The 24,214-nt window shown below is 38.5% G+C and overlaps 1 protein-coding gene and 1 non-coding gene across 2 annotated transcripts in view; one reads left to right on the top strand and one right to left on the bottom strand.

The window, feature by feature from the left end:
* Positions 1 to 24,214, top strand: part of HPSE2 (heparanase 2 (inactive)) — a 702,164-nt gene that overhangs the window by 246,483 nt on the left and 431,467 nt on the right. The window lies entirely within an intron of this gene.
* Positions 23,862 to 24,052, bottom strand: LOC120874023. Its single transcript, XR_005723590.1, has one exon. It is a non-coding gene; the product is annotated as a U2 spliceosomal RNA (small nuclear RNA).

Genomic DNA, 24,214 nt, shown 5'->3' with positions numbered 1-24,214 from the left:
GTGTGCATATAAAACTGTTTATGTACACTGAAATTTGAATTAAAAAATTTTTCTGTATTATAAAATATTCTTATTTTGACTTTGTTAGCCATTAAAAATGAAAAAAATAATGCTTAGCTGTGGGTTGTTTTAAATCAGGCTGACATTACTTTGCCAACAAAGGTCCATCTAGTCAAGGCTATGGTTTCTCCAGTAGTCATGTATGGATGTGAGAGTTGAACTGTAGAGAAAGCTGAGTGCTGAAGAATTGATGCTTTGGAACTGTGGTGTGGGAGAAGACTCTTGAGAGTCCCTTGGACTTCAAGGAGATCCAACCAGTCCGTCCTAAAGGAGATCAGTCGTACGTGTTCATTGGAAGGACTGATGTTGAAGCTGAAACTCCAATACTTTGGCCACCTGATGTGAAGAGCTGACTCATTTGAAAAGACCCTGATGCTGGGAAAGATTGAGGGCAGGTGCAGAAGGGGACAACAGAGGATGAGACTGTTGGATGGCATCATTGACTTGATGGACATGAGTTTCAGTAGACTCCAGGAGTTGGTGAGGAACAGGGAGGCCCGGAGTGCTGCAGTCAATGGGGTCGCAAAGAGTTGGACATGACTGAGTGACTAAACTGAACTGAACTGATTTTGCCCACTAGCAGTAGTTTATCAACCTCTGTTCTAGATTTTCTTTATGCAAATATAAGCAAATATGATTATATAGTTTTCTTTTTTCCCCTTTGTGGACATTAAACAATTCTGGGTCACTCCAGAGCAAGCCTCTTATCTGTAATCTCTTCTTGGTATTTATCTGAAGAAACTAAAAACACTAATTAGAAAAGATAAATTCCCTCTATATTCATTGCAGCGTTATTACAATAGCCAAGATATGGAAGGAACTATAGTACCCATCAAAAGAAAAAAAATGAATGAAAAAGATATGGTGTATAATACAATGGAATATTAGCCATAAAAAAGAATGAACTCTTGGTATCTGAAACAACATGGGTGGACCTGGAAGGCATTATACTATGTGAAATATGTCACATATAGAAAGATAAATACCATATAATTTCATTTATATATGGAATCTGGGATGGGGCTCATGTTCCAGTGTCCTATCTTTTTGCCTTTTCATGCTGTTTCTGGGGTTCTCAAGGCAAGAATACTGAAATGGTTTGCCATTCCCTCCTCAGGTGGACCACATTTGGTCAGAACTCTCCACAATCACCCCTCTGTCTTGGGTGGCCTTGCATGTCATGGCTTATAGCTTTACTGAGTTACACAAGGGTGTGATCCATGTGCTCCTTTTAGTTAGTTTTCTGAGACTGTGGTTTTCATTCTGGAGACCATGGGATTGCAGTTTTTGCTTCTTCTGTTTGCCTTCTGATGGATGAGGATAAGAGGCATTTTGTGTGTGTGTGTGTGTGTGTGTGTGTGTGTGACATCATGTGACATCATGGACTGCAGCACACGGGGCTTCCCTGTCCTTCATTATCTGCCAGAGTTGCTCAAATTCATGTCCACTGAGTCAGTGATGCTATCTACCATCTCATCCTCTGCTGTCCTCTTCTTCTTTTGCCTTCATTATTTCCTAGCATCAAGGTCTTTTCCAGTGAGTCAGGTCTTTGCATCAGATAGCCAAAGTATTGGAGTTTCATCTTCAGCATCAGTCCTTCCCGTGAATATTCTGGGATGATTTCCTTGAGGGTTGACTGGTTTGATCTCCTTACTGTCCAAGGAACTCTCAAGAGTCTTCTTCAGCACTATAATTTGAAAGCATCCATTCTTGGGCACTCAGCTTTCTTTATGATCCTGTTCTTACAAATCTACATGACTACTGGAAAAACCATAGCTTTGATTATATGGACCTTTGTTAGCAAAGTGATGTCTCTATTTTTAATATGCTGTCTAGGTTTGGAGCAAGCAGTTGCCATCCACAGTGATTTTTAGAGCCCAAAAGAAAATCTGTCACTGTTTCCACTTTTTCTCCATCTGTTTTCTATGAAGTGGTGGGATCAGATGGCATGATCTTAGTGTTTTTAATGTTGAGCTTCAAGCCAGCTTTTCACTTTCCTCTTTCATCCACATTAAGAGGCTCTTTAGTTTCTCTTTGCTTTCTGCCATTAGAGTAGTATCATCTGCATATCTGAGGTTGTTGATATTTCTCCCAGCAATCTTGATTCCACCTTGTGATTCATCCAGCTCAGCATTTCATATGATGTACTCTGCATATAAGTTAAATAAATAGGGTGACAATATGCAGCCTTGATGTACTACTTTCCCAATTTTGAAACAGTCCATTGTTTCATCTAAGGTTCTAACTGTTACGCCTTGATCTGCATACAGGTTTCTCAGAGACAGATAATGTGGTCTGATATTCCCATCTCTTTAAGAATTTTCCCCTTACAGTTTGTTGTGATCCACACTGTCAAAGGCTTTAGCATAGTCAATGAAGCAGAATAGATATTTTTCTTAACTTCCCTTGCTTTCTCTATGCTCCATCAAATGTTAACAATTTGATCTCCGGTTCCTCTACCTTTTCTAAACCCAGCTTATACATTGGAACGTTCTCAGTTCACATACTGCTGAAGCTTAGCTTGAAGGATTTTGAGCATAACCTTGCTAGGATGTGAAATGACCACAGTTGTACAGTAGTTGGAACATTCTTTGGCATTGCGCTTCTTTGGGATTGAAATGAAAACTGACATTTCTAGTCCTGTGGCCACTGCTGAGTTTTCCCAATATCTGACATATTTAGCATATCACTTTAACAGCACCAAATATTTGGATTCGAAATAGCTCAGCTGGCACTCCATCACCTCCACTAGCTTTGTTCGTAGTAATGTTTCCTAAGGCCTACTTGACTTCACACTCCATGATGATGGCTCTAGGTGAGTGACCACACCATCATGGTTATCCAGGTCATTAAGAACCTTTTTTTGTATAGTTCTGTGTATTCTTGCCACCTCTTCTTAATGTCTTCTGCTTCTGTTAGGTCCTTGCCATTTCTGTCCTTTATAAAGCCCATCCTTCCATGATAAATAGTGGGAGACTAATTCTATTCATAATGTAAGAAGAAGTGTTACAATGTAACTTTGTTGTTGTGGGGACCTATTTTATCACCTTTACAAACAAATAATCTTACCATTTGTCAATCACAGATGCCCTAAAAGCCCTGAGGTAGGGGAAAACCTTTTTTGTTCCCTTTAGTTTTCCAGTAATTTTATAGAATATGATTCCGGTAGGTGCTCAGGAGCATTTATTTGTTTTCTTCCTTCCCCTCTATTCTTCCTGACTCCTCATGGATGTCTGTTACATTGATGCCATGTCTGTGTTCAATGATTGTGAGAATCCTCCCCCCATGTGTCCACTCATCCTGTGTTTCAGAGTGGAACATCTTCAAGGCAAAGACAAATGTATCTGTTATGCTTAACCTGATGGCCTTTTGTGGTTTAGCTTCAATTTGTTAGGCTCTGAGACACATTTACCAAGGAGGGGTTACAAAAAAGTAGAATACCCTATCCTGCTATTTTTGACAGTCACAATCGTTTGGTGTACTTTATATGAGCAGGAACAATGTACCAATCACTGTGCTAAGAACATGACACAAATTATCTGTAGTAATCCTCAACTACCCAACATATAATGATGAGGAAATGGAGATGAAGGGAGACTGACTGACTTGTTCAGGGTAATAGATGCAGCAAATGGCAGAACTGAGACTTGAACCCTTGTTTCCATAATATCAAAATCTGTACATGACATTCTCCAGATATCTTTTCAAGTTAGATTCATAGTTGAAACTATAGAACCCACTCTAGCTAGTTTAAGCATCAGGGAAATTTATTAAAGGATATTAAGTAGCTCACAGAATCTCTGTGAATGCCAGAGGAGCCCAGGATCTAGTCCTTTTCTCACAGCTGATCACTTGCATCAAGCACAGAAATCTTGCCTCACAAATATTCACCTTAATAATTTATAATAATTCAACCCTTATCTTAAAAGAAGAGCCATGGGAACTTCCCTGGTGGTCCAGTGGCTAAGACTTCGCACTCCCACTACAGGGGACCTAGCTTCAATCCCTGGTCAGGGAACTAGATCCCAGGTGCCACAATGCCACAACTAAGAGTTTATATGCTAGAACTAAAAAAAAAAAATCCCTCATGTCGCAAGGAAGATTGAAGATCCCACATGCCAGAACTAAGAACTGGCACAGCCAAAAAAAAAAAAAAAAAATTAGGTCAATGAGGATTTCATGAAAGCCAAAGCCTTTAAAATTTGTATTAAAAATTCATGTGTCTAACTGAAAAAAAAAATGAAAGAAGAACATCAGCATAGGTGACAGACATCATGGAGAATATCTTCTTAATAAGGCTGTTTAGCACTCATGGGAGGAGGTCTGTGACTGCACTGATTTCAGAGATTTCCTCACAGGACGCTGGTTCCAACTGCTAGAGAATAGACTTTGAAATGTGAAGGTCTGTGCTGATAAGTGATGTCATATTTGGGCAAAGGAGTATGCGCTAATGAACCATGCAAAGCCCTAGTCACTAAAGTTGGGGTTTTACAGATGTGTTTTTATGGATCCTTATTTACCATGAACGTTTAGATGGTAATTGGAGCACAAATTGTCTGTTAAAATAGATATTTCAGCTTTCCCTGACCATCATAATCTTTTGGTAATCCCTCTTTGGGCCCTCTCCAGCTGTCTGCCCCTTATTCAGAGAGAGATCAACTTCCCTCTTGCTGTTGTGAGTGAAGGCTGAGTCTTAATGTGTGGCCACTTATGCCATTTCTCAGCTTTCTAGTCAAAGAAGAGGCCAGATCACTTTATATGGTCACTGGCTTCTCCAATGTGGAGAGCAACTCTTTTCATTCCTAGAGCCAACATTCCCACTGATGACAATGACATAAATAATAATAATTTTGTTACTCATTATTCAGTATGTGCCAGCAACTGTGCTAAATACTCTCTCTGCCTTGGCTCATTTAATCCTCACAAATACTCAAGACAGGTATTGTTATAATCATTTTACAATTGAGGGAACTGAGAATCAGAGAGGAAAATAAACTTCCCTCATAGCTCAGTTGGTAAAGAATCTGCCTGCAATGCAGGAGACCTGGGTTCAATTCCTGGGTCAGGAAGATCCCTTGGAGAAGGAGATGGCAACCTACTTTAGTATTCTTGCCTGGAGAATCCCATGGGCAGAGGAGCTTGGCAGACTACAGTCCATGGGGTCACAAGAGTTGGGCATGACTTAGCAACTAAAGAGAGAGAGAAGGTCACCCAGTTTGAACACCTAATGAAGCCAGAATTTAGACCCAAGTGTGTAGGAGTACAGAGCCTGTACATTTAACTATCATGTCAGACTACTTCCCTTGACTAGAATTCTTGTGTATTGACTGTGAGGCAATGTCATCCAAATATTCTCCTGGCAGCTGGATGAAGCTTCTTGTAGCAGGAAAGGCAAATTCTCCTGAGAAATGGATGAATGTTGTACTCCATGGAAGACTATATGGTCTGTCTGAATTGCTTGTGCCCCTGGGGCTCAAAGAGGAGGCTATGATTATTTTAGTTGAGAATTCACTTGATTTAAAACAAAATGCTTATGGGTCGAGTTCTCACTATTTTTAGTTCAACCCCGTTTTTATGGAAAGTTTAATCTAATTTAGTTAAATTATATAAAATGTTAGTAAAAGATGTTCTGGAAGTTAGAATGGAACATATGACCCAAGGGAGGTGGGTTAGTCATTAGGAATAGAGTGTCTGTCTGTGAAAGCTCTTCAACACTGGGCCATTGTATCATCTCTGGAAAATCCTCAGGACCAGCTCCATTTCTGTCTTCTGGAGGTGGCTTCGGTATGAGATTCTCTGTGGAAGACCTTGTGTTTTTTTGTGATTCCTATTATTTGTTCCTTTAGTGTCTTTATTTGGTTTTTGTGTCAAAGATATTCTAACCTCATAAAATGAGTTGGGTTATTTTCTCTGACTTTCTAAGTTCTGAAACCATTTCATAGGATTTGACTGTTACTGTAAAACATTTGAGTCTGGTGTCTTTTATGGGGGTAGTATTTCATTATTAGTTTCATTTTTTAAAAGGGAATTAATTTGGGACTTTTATAATTCTTTTTGAGTAAATTTTGGTAATTTAAATTTTTCTTGAAAATTGTTCATTTCATTTAAAAGTTTTCACATATATTGGCATGGGTCATGTTTCCTAACTTTAAAAAATTGGAGTATAATTTATCTAGAACACTGTGTAGTTGTAGGTATAATTATTAATAAAATTACTTAAACAATTGTCTCAGTTCAAGTCCTCTGAGAAGCAGATACCAAGAGAGAAATTATATACGTATAAGGACTGCAAGGAGATCTAACCAGTCCATTCTAAAGGAGATCAGCCCTGGGTGTTCTTTGGAAGGAATGATGCTAAAGCTGAAACTCCAATAATTTGGCCACCTCATGCGAAGAGTTGACTCATTGGAAAAGACTCTGATGCTGGGAGGGATTGGGGGCAGGAGGAGAAGGGGACAACAGAGGATGAGATGGCTGAATGACATCACTGACTCGATGGATGTGAGTTTGGGTGAACTCTGGGAGTTGGTGATGGACAGGGAGGCCTGGCGTGCTGCAATTCATGGGGTCGCAAAGAGTCAGACACGACTGAGCAACTGAACTGAACTGAAGGTTTATTTGGAGAAGCACCCATGAAACGTAAGGCGAAATGAACAGTAGGCATGGAGAGCCTTCAGACAGTGATGTAGGTCCAACACTTGTGAAAGGAGTAGGAGAAGGAAAGAAAATTGGTCAGGAAGAGCTTCAGACCACTGTGCAGTTCTGAGAAAGTCTTGATCAGGCTGTTGAGAGTCTTTAGGCAAATGTTCTTTGCTAGAGATATCTAGGAAGATGGCCTACCTCTGTTGTGTCTTTTGTGCTTGGGAGCAGAAGGTCAGGGATAGGACTGGGGGCATGGCCTCAGTGAATGCTGTTGTGGATCTAAAGGTGTTGTCAGATAACTAGGCTTCTAGCAGTAGGTTTTCTTGAAGAGAGAGCTGAGTGGGACACCTTCATGTCTGCCAGTTACATCAGTTACATATTGCATTGATAAACTGGGGTATGTTCCCAAAATTTACAGCTGGTGTCAAGTGAATCAAGAAGCAGACTTTCCATTTCAGTGATATTTCCCTCTAAATATGAATCCTCTGATATCAAAGTACATTGTTTATAAGAATCCCCTCATCTCTTCCTTTCTAGACACATCTTTAACTATCTGACTTTTTTAGTTTCTGGAGTCTATTAAAGCTATGCCATTTTGGTAGCTAATAATTTTTCAAAATGCTTCAAATTTCTGTTCTGACATGATTAGAAAGAACAATCTTGTATATACTTTTCACTTTCATGTAAATATTGATCAATCTAGAATGATAACTTTGTCTCTTGAATATATTTTAAAATTGTTCTTTCTCTCCATTCCCTGAGCTATTAGATTAGTTCATTTCTCTCCTCCTCATTTCCTGGGATTATTTTAGTAGCTTTTAGTCTGTTCTCTTGGAGAAGGCGATGGCACCCCACTCCAGTACTCTTGCCTGGAAAATCCCATGGGCGGAGGAGCCTGGTAGGCTGCAGTCCATGGAGTCGTGAAGAGTCGGACATGACTGAGCGACTTCACTTTCACTTTTCACTTTCATGCATTGGAGAAGGAAATGGCAACCCACTCCAGTGTTCTTGCCTGGAGAATCCCAGGGATGGGGGAGCCTGGTGGGCTGCCGTCTATGGGGTCGCACAGAGTCGGACACGACGGAAGCGACTTAGCAGCAGCAGCAGCAGCAGCAGCCATCGCAGTCTGTTCTCTTTTCTCTACAGATAAAAAACACAAATCTGACCCTTGTATAAAATGGCTTAGTTGTCTTAAGAAGAAAAAATTCCAAGCCTCCTAGCATGATAAGTGAGAGAGGCAGTTTATAGTTTAACCCTCCTCACCTTGCTAACCTATCACTTTCTTTTTTCTCCCCTGTGCTTCCTAGTCAAGGCGGTACTGAACCATTTGACTACATGCCTGTGTAATACCCTTCTTTGTCTAGACTGGACTCTTTTGTGTCCACTTGACATACTGCTGTTAAAAATCTTGCCAGGCATGACATTCTCTTCTCAGTTTTTCCAATTTCTTTTCAGAATTGATCACTTCATCTTTTGTATTACTACTGAATTTCCTACCAGTCTCCATGCTTTGTATTGTAATTATTTGTGCCCTTTTCCTCAAGGGCCCAGGCTGTATCTTATTTTTCTTTACAGCCCTTGTACCTAGCACACCTACCTTGCTTGGCCCATGAGAGGTGCTCATTAAATACTGGTGAACTGAGCCAAAATTGAGTTACATTCTTTGTATTGTTTACAATATCTACCACAGTTTCCTTGAACAAATATTTGCATTATGGGATGTAAATGAATAAAATGAGGATATGCATAAGGAACCATTTCCTTCTCCAATGCATGAAAGGGAAAAGTGAAAGTGAAGTCGCTCAGTCGTGTCTGATTCTTAGCGACCCCATGGACTGCAGCCTACCAGGCTCCTCCATCCATGGGATTTTCCAGGCAAGAGTACTGGAGTGGGGTGCCATTGCCTTCTCCAATAAGGAACCATAAGAAACCTCAATTTTAATATTCGTTAACTGGATTTATTGTTGATGTTTAAATCTTATTATTTTCAGTACTTGAGCATAGTTGCCTTATTTGCCTTGCTAAGGGGTCGACACCATTCATATATGTATCACATGTGTATGCTGCTGCTGCTGCTAAGTCACTTCAGTCGTGTCCGACTCTGTGTGACCCTATGGATGGCAGCCCACCAGGCTCCCCCATCCCTGGGATTCTTCAGGCAAGAACACTGAAGTGGGTTGCCATTTCCTTCTCCAATGCAAAGTGAAAAGTGAAAGGGAAGTCGTTCAGTCGTGTCCGACTCTTAGCGACCCCGTGGACCACAACCTACCAGGCTCCTCTGTCCATGGGATTTTCCAGGCAAGAGTACTGGAGTGGGGTGCCATCGCCTTCTCCAATCACATGTGTATATATAAGTATGATGATCCAACAGGCAAAAATTGAGGGCCTTAGTTATTTGGCAAGTATGACCCTAACATGATATCATTTTCATATAATATATACCTTAATATTAGATTGTATCTGCAGAAAAATGTCACTAGTGATATGTGATTGCTCTTCATTAAAATTTTTGTGGGCCATCAGCCTAACAAAAAAAGAAATGCAGTTTCCTTGCTAGGTACCCCCTAGAGTCTATTCTCTACAAGTGTTACAGTGTGTTTATTTGTTCTTCCTTTCATTCATTTCATTAATTAATTCATATTTCAGCCGATAATAGTAAGTAAAAACATTACACCAGAAAAATAATAGTAGCAATAAGAATAGATGACAGTTGTTGAGTGCTCATTCAGGTACCAAACTAGGTGATTTAATCTTCAGAACAACTTTATGAGGTACTAAATATTATTTTCACTTTAAAAATGAAGAATTGCATGTTCAGAGAAATTAAGTGGTGGAGGAAGGATTTGAAGGCAGGGGGTTAGTGCTTTGAAATAGCTCTATTTCACAATTGATTTCAGACTTACCTATTTCAGAATCATTTCCACCTATTCATCTGAAGATTGTTTATACTATTTATATTGCTGAGGTTTTATATTTTTTCCCACTCAATCCAGGAATCTGATGATACCAACTTCTAAATGAGATTAGTCAGTCAGTTCAGTTGCTCAGTCATGTCCAACTCTTTGCAAACCCATGGACTGCAGCACGCCAGGCTTCCCTGTCCATCACCCAACCCCGCGGCCTACTCAAACTCATATCCATCGTGTTGGTGATGCCATCTAACCATCTCATCCTCTGTCGTCCCCTTTGTCTCCCACCTTCAATCTTTCCCAGGATCAGGGTCTTTTCCAATGAGTTGATTCTTTGCATCAGGTGGCCAAAATATTGGAGTTTCACCTTCAACATCAAACCCTTCCAATGAATACTCAGGACTGATTTCCTTTGGGATGGATTGGTTGGATCTCCTTGTTGTCCAAGGAACTCTCAAGAGTCTTCTCCAACACCACAGTTCAAAAGCATCAATTCTTCAGCGCTCAAGTTTCTTTATAGTTCAACTCTCACATCCATACATGACTACTGAAAAACCATAGCCTTGACTAGACGGACCTTTGTTGGCAAAGTAAGGTCTCTGTTTTTTAATATGCTATCTAGGTTGGTCATAGCTTTTATTCCAAGGAGTAAGCATCTTTTAATTTCATGGCTGCAGTCACCATCTGCAGTGATTTTGGAGCACCGCAAAATAAAGTCTCTCACTGTTTCCATTGTTTCCCCATCTATTTGCCATGAAGTGATGGGACTAGATGCCATGATCTTAGTTTTCTGAATGTTGAGTTTTAAGCCAACTTTTTCACTTTCCTCTTTCACTTGCATCAAGAGGCTCTTTAGTTCTTCTTTGCTTTCTGCCATAAGGGTGGTGGTATCTGCATATCTGAGGTTTTGATATTTCTCCCAGCAATCTTGATTCCAGCTTATGCTTTTCCAGACTGGCATTTCTTATGATATACTCTGCATATAAGTTAAATAAGCAGGGTGACAGTATACAACCTTGACATACTCCTTTGCCAATTTGGAACCAGTCTGTTGTTCCATGTCCAGTTCTAACTGTTGCTTCCTGACCTGCATACAGATTTCTCAGGAGGCAGGTCAGGTGGTCTGGTATGCCCATCTCTTTAAGAATTTTATACAGTTTGCTGTAATCCGCATAGTCAAAGGCTTTGGCATAGTCAATAAGGCGATTCTTTGGCATTGCCTTTCTTTGGGATTGGAATGAAAACACCTTTTCCAGTCCTGTGGCCACTGCTGAGTTTTCCAAATTTGCTGGCATATTGAGTGCAGCACTTTCACAGCATCATCTTTCAGGATTTGAAATAGCTCAACTGGAATTCTATCACCTCCACTAGCTTTGTTCATAGTGATGCTTCCAAAGGCCCACTTGACTTCGCATTCTAGGATGTCTGCTTTGCTGAGTGATCACACCATCATGGTTATCTGGGTCATGAAGATCTCGTTTGTATAGTTCTTCTCTGTATTCTTGCCACCTCTTATAAGATAATGGCATACAAAATTCTGAATCATACTCCTCTTTATTGGACAGCTAATGTATAGAGTTAGGACCTTTGTAATTTAGCTCTTATTTTACCAAGAAGAATTATTTCTATTAAAACTGCTCGAGATTCTCCCTCAACATCTCCCAGTTTTCAACCAGCTAATGGTAAATTGGTGTGGTGGAGATGGTGTCTACATTTAAATCAACAGTGATTAAATAGTCTTGTGTGGATCTGTATGTGTATAACATTTATAAATGGCTTCCTTCTTTACTGCTTCCCCCACCAAAAAAGCAAGAACCGAAAAACTTGTCACAATTTGGAATAGTTGCCAAGTCCCCAGGTGGGGCTTCCCAGGTGGCTCAGTAGGTAAAGAATCTGCAATGGAGGAGACGCAGGAGTTGCGGGTTCAATTCCTGGTTTGGGAAGATTCTCTGGAGTAGGAAACAGCAACCCACTCCATTATGAAGATCCTCTGGAGTAGGAAATGGCAACCCGCTCTGGTATTCTTGCCTGGAGAATTCCATGGACAGAGGAGCCTGGCGGGAGTTTGTCCATGGAGTTGCAAAGAATCAGACACAACACAGCACACATATATAGCATCTGAGTCATTTATTTTGCTTTTAATAAAGATATACTACAATATGGGACTTCCCTGGTGGCTCAGACGGTAAAGCGTCTGCCTACAATGTGGGAGACCCATGTTCACACCCTGGGTTGGGAAGATCTCCTGGAGAAGGAAATGGCACCTCACTCCAGTATCCTTGCCTGGAAAATCCCATGGAGGGAGGAGGCTGGTAGGCTATAGTTCATGGTGTCACAAAAAGTCGGTCACAACTGAGCAACTTCATACTACATACTACAATATAGCCTAAGGGGAACTCAAGTCAGACCTGTAGCAGCCTCATTTCCTCCCAGTAGGAGGCATGGCAAAGAATGTTTCTGAGGACAGATGCTTCAGAAATACAACAATGTTAATGTAGAAAGTGCTGACTGAGGAGGGGAGAAGGGGCTGAGCTCTGTGTAAAGGCAGGGGCCAGGCCAATGTGTTAAGACTAATCAGAATAGATGATCTGATGATCTCCTGGAATATAAACACTCCCAAAACTTAATGGTTCTATTTATGTTGAAAGAAATCAAGAAACAAACTTTGTTATGTTATTTGGAATAAATCTGTGCAGATGGTAAGCAGAACCAGAAACTGTTTGAAGTTTCATGACAAGCAACGGGCATGCATGAATATGATAACCTTTTCTTTTTGAATGAGCTTGATTTTATCAACTTGTTTACCTATCTGTCACGATAGAGCATAAAACCTAAGCATTGTATAGACTGATATCTGAGAAATGTGTTCCTGGTAGCTGAGAAGCAATGAGAGGGTCGTATATCAGTTTTCTGCTCTTTGTTAAATGCAGTAATAAACTAGTTTTTCAAAAATCACCTAACTGGTTGTCAAATAGAGTGTGACAGTGGACAGATTTATAGCAAGGAGTAGACATTGTCTGTGAAACAAATTGCTCTCTTGCACCAGTATTTCATGCCCTGTGCAGATAAATCAAGAACAATTTGTCACATTCTCAAAAATTCACTCCCATTAAGTTGTTAAACAAAGCAAGTAATTGCAGTACACAGTTTTCTGTTTTTTACTTTTCAACTGAAGGACACCATCTAGGCCTCTGACAAACCTAGAAGGTTACTGTAGCTGGAGCAGAACTGGTTAAATCTTATTCTGCCTTCCAAAAGGGAGCTAAAAGTAATTGCAAAATATTTCGTCCCCCTTGGCTCTGCGTGTAGATTTAAAATTAAATTGGTTCTGGTTAGCAAGCTAGAACAGGGCAACTAAATTGAATTTTCTGAGGAATGTTGTGAATCCTATATGAAAAACACACACACACATGAAGTTTGTATTTTTCCTGCTATTTTTTCTTTTATACTTTGCTCTCTCCTCTCCATTATAATCTTTCTATACTCTCCTCCCTGTTGGTAAGGCCAGTCTCAAGTATATCTCATTTGGAGTTTTATTTGCATTTTTACCCATTCATACTTCTCCAAAAGTTTGTTACTCATTTGTCACATGCTTTTCAAACATTCTTCCTCTCCTTCTTAAGTGCACATTTCTCTCCTTCTTTCTCTTCTCACTTACACACTTTTCATGGAATGAGATTTTTATTAGCATTTCGTCAAGTTTGCACAGAGGAGAAACAAACACAGAAAGACCAGTGGCTGGAGCATGCAAAATGTTAGGCTGTTTTTAAAGCATAATCACAGAGTTTTGGTGATGCTAATTTTCAGAGTTTATGATGATATTCTAAAGAAAATTCTAGAATTATCCCCTTAGAACTAAGTATTCCCCCCTCCCTCTTATTTTTCTTTTTTCCATTTGATATTTTTTGTTTGTTTGTTTTTACTGTAAAGCTAGTTGCTTGCTTGTTGTAGAAAAAGTGTACAATTCAGAAAAGTATTAAATTATATCAGAGTTTGTCGGGATATATAGAAGAATATAGAAGAAAAAAATAATCTTACCATTAAAGACAAAAACAATGAATTATCATATTTCCTTACAATGTTTTTGCTTTTTAGTATATAATGCTTTGCTGTTAAGATTATACTGTGTATTCTTTTGGTTATTGCCTTGACTTTGGAAAGTTTTATAATAGTTTTTTCCTCAATTGACCTTTGATATAGGGTCCTGCCTGGCCTTGGGATGAAGTCTACCACATACCTCCCTTCCATTATTTTCTGAATGTTTGGCTAGTAGGATATCTGGAAGGGATAAAATTGGCTTCATTTGGGCAGTGGATGGATGTCCATTTTCTAAGCTCTTCCTTCACCCTTGAGTGTAGAGGGTGAGTACCTTAGTGCTGCTACAGCTTGGTACAGTGCTCAGCTTCCACTAGGGTGCTTTTTCACAGGATTTGGGCAGATTCTCTTATTAAGTATTCATTCTGCATATCAAAAGATACTAGATCAGACATACATCTGAAGTTATAGCAAATTGCTCAGTGTAGCTAACTTGGAGTAAGAAATGTTTGCTGTTTGACCTTTAGGTAACATATTGGAGCCATCTTAATTTTTATTTTATGCTTCCTTCCAGGAAGATAAATGCCCCAACTGATACTAAATTGTGTGGATTTGAGAAAATCAGAGTGTTGTTTGTTTTGTTTATTTTGCCTCTTATTTTTGTTGACGAAATAGCAGTAGATCTCACAATACTGAAGCCCTCTATTTTTACCTACTAAAATTTCATTTCCTTCACTGATCTTATGAGAAAGAGGGGAGAAAAATTAGCTATTTACTTTATCCCCCTCAATTATTTCTGGATTTGAGGCTCCACTAGTCATTCAATATGGTACTTGCTGGCTTTTATTAAGACATCATGCCCTTCTTTTAAGTTCTTTAAAACTTTCCTTTCAAGAAATATGTTTAAAAAGTTTTGAAGATCCATCTCAGATTCTCCCAGAGAAGGCTTTAATTTTCTTTTATTTGCTCTGATTCAGGCATTTTCAAACGATATGGGTAGCCAGTTGTCTACATCCCTGGGTTTTTTCAGTGGCATTTGGGTTTCATTTTGGAAAGTTTTAGACTAATTTTTCTCACAAATCAAATGTCTTTAGGGTGATATTTTACAATATTTCAGAAGGAAACCAAAAACCAGAAATAGTTCAGTCTTCTCTTAGGTCAATTCTTTGTCCAAGTATTGTCAGGCCTGATTTGCCTCTACTGTGCACTAACTAAAGAGCCTTAATTGTTTATGTGTCTCTTACACCTTAAGAGCAGGAGCCAAATCCTAATTTTTGAACTGTCTCCCATAGCTCCTAGTGAACAGTTTGGTAGTGGTCACCAAGTAAATTGCTGCCCCTAGAAAACAAAACCACATTATGTCTTGGTTGAAGAAGTACAATCCAAGAGTAGAATGACATTTGATGAGATCTTGTTTCCTCTCCAAGCCACTTCTATACCCAGTAGACTTATTTCTCATTGTTGTCTGATAATTTTCTCTCTCTCCGTCTCTTCTTTCTTGGCTAAGCTCTTCTTTTTTATGGTTTAATTCTTCTTCTATTTCTGATTCTTCATATTATGCATCACAAGGACTAGGAAAATATTTTCTTGTAGAGATAGAAATTTCTTTGGAATGACTGGTGGAAACTCAAATCTACACACAAAAAATGAGACAAATAAACATCTAATAAATATTTTTCTCTTTCTCATATAATCATTGAGGAAAACGAAATTTTAGTAGGTGAAAATGAGAGTCCTGGTTCTGTTTTTTCTACAAAAGTAATACACAAAACAATACAAAGAACACTGTAACTTTCTTAATCCCATACTGTTTACTATCAGTTGGGCCATTTATCTTCCCGGAGGGTGGTCACATGAAGCTGAGCAGCCAAACTTAATACCTTTTAGTTAAGCACGGTTTTCTTAAAGGAAGATTCAGTGCTCATGCCTTAAGATTTTAAACAAAGTAACCTATATATTTTGCATTGAATTTGGTCTACTGGAAACATCACTGGATGATCAGCTGACCTGGGTTCAAGGTCTCTGTTCTGGGTCATTCTGAGTCTTAAATGTGGTAGTGATGTAGAAGGACTTTGCAAGCTACAAAGCAACACACTGACACTGAGTAATTACTATTTTTCTGGTCCTGTCCTTGGCAAATATTATCTATTACTATGTGTGAAGAGGCTTGAACTCTCCAAGGCAACTATCAGTGTTAGGCTTTCACTTAAGTATCTTAGGTGTTTTGCATCCCCCTGTTTGCTATTGAATATTCTAAACACTTTTAAAGTAATTTTTAATTCCCCAAATAGGGTGATCTCTATCATATAAGTGTAACTACAGTGGTGAAAAGATCTTCAACAAACACTGGGTGGTTGTTGGGGATACAGGAGGGAAAGGAAGTAATAGTTTGTTGAACACCTACCATATGTTGGGTACTATTTTTTACTTTTATACCATATCTCATGAAATTCTCCCAGTAACTCTGTGAAGCGGGTATTATTATCCAGACTGATTAGATAAGGAAAATGAGGTTCAGATCATTAATTCAAGATCACAAATGCTAGTAAGGAGCAGGATCAGAATTTAAACTGGATCTGTCTCCTGTCAAAGTCTCTCTACTATTCCAGGATGCCTCTAATTTATACCAGGATGCCTGTTGCACTTGTGATGTTAGTGTGGAATAATGTGCAGTTTTTAGGCCAGGCAGGGACAGAGCAATTCCAGTGACTGTTGTTAGTCACCAAGAAAAGAAACCTAAAGTGAGAGTTCTTTAAGGTTGAGAGCTGATTCTCACTTCTCCGTCATCTTTTTCTTTTTCTTCAAAAATTTTTGATTCAGAACTAGAAAGAGCTCTTAACTTTAGTTTACAAACATTCAACCAATGTACTAGCATTAAAAACAATGCATAACATTCTACCTCCTTACTCTGGGTGTATTGGCCACATTGCCCTGAGACCTCAATTATGAATATATATGAAAACACAAATCCAATTACCCCTCAGAATTCTCTATGTTGATTTCTTACCTTACTGGCCATTTAAAACTCAAGTCTGGATTGCTATAGAAATTTGGGAAAATTTAAGCACAATTGTCATTGAAGCTTCTTTCCCCTCTCAGTTATACTCCTCCCACCCTAGGTGGGTCTCTGTAACCTCACTAATGACTGATGTAAATTACCCTATGATAAGTCTTGTTTCCTTTGTCTTTTTCCCTTCTGCTTAATCTAGATCAGTTTGTGGACCAAACCTGGTATGTGACCTGGTGTTATACTGTTCTGAAAGCTGCATGTAGTTTTTATATTTAAAGTGTTGGGAAAAAGAAGAAGAAGATATGACAGATCCTGACAGCCAAAGATGTCTTACTATCTGGCTTTTTAGAGAAAAAAGTTTGCTGACCTTTGATCTAGTTTTCTAGCAGATTAATCTATGGAAAAAGCCCTCAGAGGTACCATGAGATGTATGACAAATGGGATGGACAGTAGCCCTGGACTGTGAATTCTTGGCTTCCAGTCCCTGGTTAACCTTCCTTTGACTGTTTCCTCATTTAGAAAAGGGTGTAGAATAATATGATCTTTAAATTCTTCTTGTTTTAACATTTTAACATTTGTGTTTTTTTAACTTTTAAAATTATATTAGTAATTTGTATGTAAGAGAAATGTTTTAATGTAATATAGAATATATATGTATGTATGTATGTGTATCTTTAAAAGTCTAGGTGAAACTTTTCGAGCCTTTTGTACACACATGTATACACACACATATAAATATATATTTACAGTATTTTCCAACTCAAAAATTTGTTGTAGATATCCTAACTTGTCAGTATATTAGAATATTTCATGTCTAAAAATGGCAGTGCAGTGGTCTTATTAACACTCCAGGTGTGTACCATGGCAAATGGAAATTCTACACTTGTGCCTTGAAACAAAAAATTTTGCAAAGCACTGATTTGGGCTATTTCCCAGTCTTAATAAAAAGAAAAGGCTAAGTTAATCCATATAAGTGAGAGTTATTGTTTCTTTTCAAAGTCTTCTCTTCCTCAAACACGCCATGCTTATTCTTGATCCTTGTTCATGTTATTCTGCCTTGCTTAAATGACCTGCTGTATTACCTCACATCTATTTGATTCTACTAGCTCTAATCTTTATCTTTTTTTTTTCCTGAGAATTTTCACATCCCATTGCTTAATCTTAATTTATTCTGTTTACAGAATTCCTACTTTTTTGGTCTCCTCTATCTTCTAGAAGTATGAGACTTACCTTTTAAAGTTAATGCATATATGAATGTTATTTCTGCCCCTAGTTTTTCCCAAATTACTTACTCAGAGCAGTTTCCTTTGAGTGAATAATAGTTTAGTTTCTTAAAAGATATATAACAATATAAAAAATTTTATCCTGTTCAACAAAAAATTATAAAATCCTAGATTTTATTAACCAGGGGCATCAGTTGTTTTTTGGAATGCCTTTAGGCAAAAAAAAAAAAAAAAAGGTATCATTATCTCTATTTGACACAAATAGCAACAGAGGCGCCAAAAGATTCTATGATTGGTCAGAATCTACATCAACTAGCCATTCTTCCCATTGGATTAGAGAAAATTAAACATATCCTTTCATTTTCTCAGATTCTAACACAACACACAAAATATATATGTACCCAGAGGCAGTAGTCTAGAGTGTGAGTTTTAGAGTCAGAAAATCCTGGGTTGGGATCCTTATTTTATCATTTTCTAGCTTTAGACAAGTTACTTTATCTTTGTAAGTATTGGGAATTTCTTTATCTATAAAATGGGCATAATAATAATTCTTCCTCATAGCACTGTTGTAAAGATTAATTACTTAAATACGCTGTATGACATGCTCAGCATAGCTCTTAACATAGAATGAATTCAAATTATTGTTATTATAAATGGTATTAAATGAATAATCTAACTTCATTACCAGTTATTCTAATATTCTATCACTTTTTTAATTATTGGCAAATCTTCTTTTATCTAATCTATATCCTCTATACTAAAATTTTATTTTCTAATCTTATATTGTTGGGTTTCTCCCTGTCAGTTGTCTTGAAATAAATAATTCCAATTCCTATCTTTTACTCAGATGTTCTTTTGGCACCTCTGACTCTCCAGGTTTTCCACAGGTTGATAATTAGTTGTCAGGTACTGAATTGAAGACCAAGAATGGGGAGGAATTTGATAAACTTCTTAATGTACTGGACTACCTAGGGACCTATGATATCACTAACATCATAATTTATTCACAATGAAACTGCATGTGGTTCCATATCTCCGTGACTTGCTGGTTGGGTTTCTCACAAAGCAAATTCTGAGGTAGAGACTAACATGGACAGAGTTTTCTGAGAAGTGCTCTCAGTACACTTTAGGGGGAAGGAAAGGAGTCAGAATTGGGCAGAGGGAGAGGCTGGTCTGTGGTAGCATTCCAAACAAATGCTCAGCAAACTCTACCAAAGCTCTGGAGCTGGGATGGCCTTTCAGGATTGAAGTGAGGGAGTCAGAACTTCAGACCCTCACGTCGATCAACCGGTTATTGGATGCAGGCTGAATGACCTTGGAAGAAGTAGCTCTTTTCAACCAAGGACAATTCCTGGAGAGGGCAGTTAGCTGAAGATTGTCAGCTGGTAGCACTCCCAGTAGCCAAGGAAATAAATTCTTCGGTCCTGAAGGGGGATCTGGTAGCTGCAATATAGCGTCCATTACAGCATGTTTTGTACAGTTGTGTCTAGTAACCCTGTAGGGCATTGTCTTCCATTGTTTCTGTCAAATATCAGTTTTTTACTTTCAAATTCTATTTCCAGTTGTGTCCTTCTAGTCTTGGCTCAGAAACTCTATAGTGCATCTGAGCACAGCAAAAGGTTAAAAATCTAGGGCCACTAACTCTCCACCCAATCCTCTCCAGCCTTTATTCAATAGTGCCATGTTGGCACTACTTATGGCAACTAGTTGAAAAAATATTTATAACTACTTTTCTAATGCTAATCTAGGAGAGAAGCCTCCCCCGCCCCAATATGCCATTGGTGATAGTACTGTCATTCCTGTAGGCTAGAAGGATTTGGGCCTGAACATATATGTAACATCTAGGTTATGTAAATAAAACACCTCCCTTTTCCTAAGTTTAGTTTTCTGCCCCCTCTCATCCATTGCTGGGCTCCAGTCAGAAGTGCCTGTTAGGACCCATGATAAGTATTAAATAGGAATAAATGCAAATATTTAGCCCATATATGTGACTGATGTTATTTGTGGTCTCTAATTATTCCGTTCTCTTATTATATCTAGCTAAGTGAGAACTTGAGAACTTGGAATAATATATTAGACATTAAAGAATTTTTTGGAAATATCTTACATTTGTATGCCATTAAGATTGAAACCGAAGAAGGCAATGGCACCCCACTCCAGCAGTCTTGCCTGGAAAATCCCATGGACAGAGGAGCTTGGCACACACACACACACTTACACATATATATATGTGAGTTGGGACATTGAAATATTAAATGTCAAATAGTACTATTAACTCTGTTATATTATTCTGTTATTTGAGATTATAATTTATTTGCCTGTTTAATACATATGATCTGTAGAGCTAGTTTGCCATTGTTATTATTTTTAATTTTTGTCTTTACACAGATTTATTGGTTAACTTGTTCTTTAGCTTATAATTTATTTGGTATTTTTTTAAACAGAAAGGAAGTGTAGAAAATATACAGAGACTCCACAGATTTCACCAGGAGCCAACACTATGTCAGGCAGTTCAATTGCTCAGTCGTAACCGACTCTTTGTGACCCCATAGACTACAGCATGCCAGGCTTCCCTGTCAATCACCAACTCCCAGAACTTGCTCAAACTCATGTCTATCAAGTTGGTGATGCCATCCAACCATCTCATCCTGTCATCCCCTTCTCCTGTCTTCAATCTTTCCCAGCATTAGGGTCTTTTCCAGTGAGTCAGCTCTTCATGACAGGTAGCCAAAGCATTGGACCTTCAGCTTCAGCATCAGTCCTTCCAGTGAATATTCAGGATTGATTTCCTTTAGGATGGACTGGTTTGATCTCTTTGCTGCCCAAGGACTCTTAAGAGTCTTCTCCAACACCACAGTTCAAAAGCATCAATTTTTCAGTGTTCAGCTTTCTTTATAGTCCAACTCTCACATCCATACATGACTACTGGAAAAACTATAGCCTAGACTAGACAGACCTTTGTTGGCAAAGTAATGTCTCTGCTTTTTAATATGTTGTCTAGGTCGATCATAGCTTTTCTGCCAAGGAGCGTCTTTTAATTTCATGGTTGCAGCCACCATCTGCCGTGATATTGGAACCTAAGAAAATAAAGTTTGTCACTGTTTCCATTGTTTCCCCATCTATTTGCCATGAAGTGATGGGTCCGAATGCCAGGATCTTCATTTTTTGAATGGTTAGTTTTAAGCTAGTTTTTTTTAGAAGGCAATGGCACCCCACTCCAGTACTCTTGCCTGGAAAATCCCATGGATGGAGGAGCCTGGTGGGCTGCAGTCCATGGGGTCTCGAAGAATCGGACATGACTGAGCGACTTCACTTTCACTTTTCACTTTCATGCATTGGAGAAGGAAATGGCAACCCACTCCAGTGTTCTTGCCTGGAGACTCCCAGGGACAGCGGAGCCTGGTGGGCTGCCATCTATGGGGTCGCACAGAATCGGACACGACTGAAGTGACTTAGCAGCAGCGGCAGCTTTCACTTTCATCAAGAGGCTCTTTAGTTCCTCTTCACTTAATTAAACTGACCAGAAAACATGCTGTTCTTATGTCTGTGCATGTAGCTTCTTAGTTCTTTGTTTCTGGGAGATTTGAAATACAGTAGAACTTTGTGCTTAAGTTATTCTGGGAAAGGACATTTCTTCACTGAGATAAATTCACTTTTATGTGTTAAAAGAAAGTGTATGTGATTGATAAGAGTATGGCAAGCTCATAGCTTCCATTAAAATTCTCCCTCACTTTCAAAGTCCTGCCTTCAATACCATGTTTTCTACCGCACCTATGTTCAGTTCAAGGTTGCTATCCAGTTGGCCTTTGTCTCTTCCAACCATGATCTAACCCTTTGTCCATGTTATTCTCCATCTCTTCAGTCAGTCTTGAAATCATTACATTTCAAGATGTTTCCTTTTGTGCCAGAAACTATTAAAATTCCATCTGTTACTTTCAGTTATAAGAAAAATATCATATTATTTTTTCTCAGATCTTAGAGCACATTACTTACTTTATCCTTACTAAATTGCAAAGAAAGTAGATGAAGCAATAATTATTTCCAAAATATTATTAACATGGTATACTAGAATATATAGTTTATAAAGTATTTTCATATTATGTTTGCATATGATTATCACACAAACCTGGTAAGGTAGATGGCATTTTCTCCATTTTACTGGGTCTCAGGGTAATTAAGTGACTTGTTTAAGATTTCAAAGCTATTAAACCTATTTCATTTAACCTAGGTTTTCTGGCTTTAAGTGTAACAGCAAAGTCTTCTCTCCCTTAGCTCTTTTACTTGCTTCAGTTATGGTACATGTTGATTTATATATGAATTATCTGTTTATATGTTTGCCTCCCTTAATAGACAGCAAACATTTTTGAGGGCAAGCACCAGGTTTTTTTGACTTTATGCCTTAGGTGCTTAATAGAGTGTCTGACATGACATAACTACTCTATAAATTTGTCAAATGAATTAATGGAATCAAGAAAGCCTCAAAAATTATTATAGTTCAAGCACAAAGGTGAAACAAAACTGAAAAAGAAATCTAAGGAGTAGTTTTCCAGGAATATATAAGAAAGTTTAAGTTCCTCTGAAGCAAAAGACAAGGGAAAGAGTTGGTGAGACCACTTCTTGACCAGAGAGCTAATGAGGCATAGGGCAGAGAAGAGACCAGAGAGAGACTGGATAAGTTTTGACATGATTTTCAATTTTTTACAGTTTTGTTGAGGTATAATTTATATATCATACAATTCACTTATTGAAACTGTAAAATTCATTGACTTTTAGAACAATTACAAAGGATGTATCTATCACCACCATCAATTTTAGAACATTTTTACTGTTTCCAATCCTGCCAAAACCCTGAACTCATTAGCCATCACCCTAAACACTCATCTCCTCTAGCCTTCGGGAATAACTAACTTTCTGTGTCTATAGTTTTACACTTTCTGGACATTTCATATAAATGGAATCATACAATAAGTGGTTTTTTGAGATTGTGTTTTTTAGCATAAAACATTCAAATTTCATCCATGTTTTAGTATGTGTCGATACTTCATTCCTTTTTATGACTGAATAATATTCTGTTATATGAATATATCACATTTGTTTATCCATACACCAGTTGATGAACATTTAGGTGTTTCCACCTTTTAGCTATTATAAATAATGCTATTATGAACATTGTGTTCAAGTTTTTAATATGAGCATATGTTTTTATTTCTCTTGGGTATATATCCTCTGTGTTTAATTGAAGAACTGTGAGCCTGTTTTCCAGTGGCAACATTATTTTACATTTCATCCAGCAGTGCATGAGAGTTACAGTTTCTTTATATCCTTTCCAGTATTTGCTATTGTCATCTTTTCATTAGCCTTTTTTTAAATTTTAAATATTGGGAATATTATTACAGACTGTGCTAAAAAGATTAGGGAAGAGAATCTTGCCATGTGCTTGGTATTTATGCATGCTAAGTCATTTCAGTCCTGTCTGACTCTTTGCAACCTTATGAACTGTAGCCCATCAGGCTCCTCTGTCCAAGGGTTCTCCAGGCAAGAATATTGGAGTGGGTTGCCATGCCCTCCTCCAGGGGATTTTCCCAACCCAGGGACTGAACTTGTATCTCTTACCTCCCCTGCACTGGCAGGCAGGTTCTTTACCACTAGCACCATATAGGAAGCCCAGGGATATGTAGGATTACCAATGTTGTTTGAATATGTAAGAAGAAATCAGAATCATAGAGTATTTTTTCTGATATTTAAAAGATTACTTAACTACTGGGTCAACATTTTATTATGAAAATTTCATAGACCCAGGTTGACAGAATTTTGAAGACTTCCCCAGTGGCTCAGAAGGTAGAGAATCTGCCTGCAATGCAGGAGGCACAAGAGATACAGGTTCAATCCCTGAGTCAGGAAAATCCCCTGGAGAAGGGAATGGCAACCCACTCTGGTATTCTAGCTTAGAGAATCCGCCCCCCTTTTTTTTATTCCCCCCGAAGCGGGTGCACCATTCCTGGAAGTACTGCAATACCAGGTCGATGCGTGGAGTGGACGGAGCAAGCTCCTATTCCAACTCCTAATCCCCAAAATCCATTTAATATATTGTCTTCGGATAGAGGATGTATCAGATATTAAACTGATAAGAACAGATACTACACTTGATCTTAGCCAAAAGGCCGAGAAGCGATTAGAGAATCCCCTGGACAGAGGAGTCTGGTGTGCTGCAGTCCATGGGGTCACAAAGAGTTGGACATGACTGAGCAACTGTTCCAGAAAAACGTCTGCTTCTGCTTTATTGACTATGCCAAAGCCTTTGACTGTGTGGTTCACAGCTAACTGTAGAAGATTCT

The sequence above is a fragment of the Oryx dammah genome, unplaced genomic scaffold (genome assembly GCF_014754425.2).
Source record: "Oryx dammah isolate SB20612 unplaced genomic scaffold, SCBI_Odam_1.1 HiC_scaffold_14, whole genome shotgun sequence".
Classification (NCBI taxonomy): Eukaryota; Metazoa; Chordata; class Mammalia; order Artiodactyla; family Bovidae; genus Oryx; species Oryx dammah.
Note: the sequence above shows the minus strand (reverse complement) of the source record. Positions and strands in the feature narration are given on the sequence as shown.